We start from the raw sequence: 1,233 nt of genomic DNA on the forward strand, positions 1-1,233 counted from the left end.
GCACAGTTTTGCTTTTGTTCGCTGTTAGTATGTACGTATGTACATATATGTAGATTCGTAGTTACTTTTATATTTGCGTTGGAAGCTATTTGACGAACCGAAGGCGGATATTAGAAAAAAATCGCACGGCTTTATATATGTAATGAGCTAGACGTTTATAAAAAAATATAAATTATTGAATAAAAAAGGAAATATAGTCAATACTGGTTAACAAAAGGAGTTCCTATTATTGCCACCAGTGTAAATTGCAAATCCCTAAAATCCCGGGATTACCTGCCAAGATTAACATTCATAGCAGGCATACACTTAATACAAACATATACATATATATATGCGTACATGCTGCCATTTTTGTTGCTGTGATTGTTGCATTCACTGTTGATATTTACTTGTCAATGGAGTATTAACGCCGCATACAATGGCGGCAATTTCCGTCAGCAGAAATTGCTTTACTTTCGAATTATGTGGCCCTCAGAAACTTGACTCTTAATCTTGGTGAAAACTTTTGTGAATGCAATTATTTTTTTCTCAGATTATAGTCATACGAACCTATATCTACGAATAGTTATAATAAAAATATATAAATATTTGGAACTTTTATGGGGTATTCTTTTCTCGAAAAAAATGACAACTTCTTATATGGCAACATTATTAGAGTGCAAGATTTTAAAGAAAGAGCACGCAATATGCGTGTGAAGATGCTGAGAAAAGAACACAAAAACTTGGCAGCCCTGACGCAGGGCAGAATAATTGCAACAGTTTCTCGAGAAAAGAAAACGCTATTAGAATTTGCTAAGTGTTTGGCCGAGCTTCTTCGACGAATTTTTACAAGTGTTCATCAATATTTAAAACTTTATAATCAGAATTTGTAGAACTTTTTTTGAGTATGTAATTTGGTAGCCCATTACATTTTAGTATAATAATGTGCAAGTTTGAAATACCGTTGAATTTTGACAATTTTTTGTTCACGCATTTTATTCCATTCAAAGGAAGTTCGACCTTTATTTTCTTTGTATGGAAAAAATCAGCAACACCTTCCCCAAACAAAATTGCCAAAAGTTAACGGAAAGTCCTAGCTACTCCAAATTTGCACTTTAATATACTAAGAAATCCAGTTAAAAAGCTCAACATTTTGATGAAACTTTTTCGAAACTTCCCAATTTTTGTACAAAGCTAGAAATTTTGTTTTACAGGTTTCTTGTTAAATAACGGACACTTTCAAAATGCAGTAAT

The sequence above is a fragment of the Rhagoletis pomonella genome, unplaced genomic scaffold (genome assembly GCF_013731165.1).
Source record: "Rhagoletis pomonella isolate Grant_MI unplaced genomic scaffold, Rhpom_1.0 Rhpom_scaffold_00007, whole genome shotgun sequence".
Taxonomy (NCBI): domain Eukaryota; kingdom Metazoa; phylum Arthropoda; class Insecta; order Diptera; family Tephritidae; genus Rhagoletis; species Rhagoletis pomonella.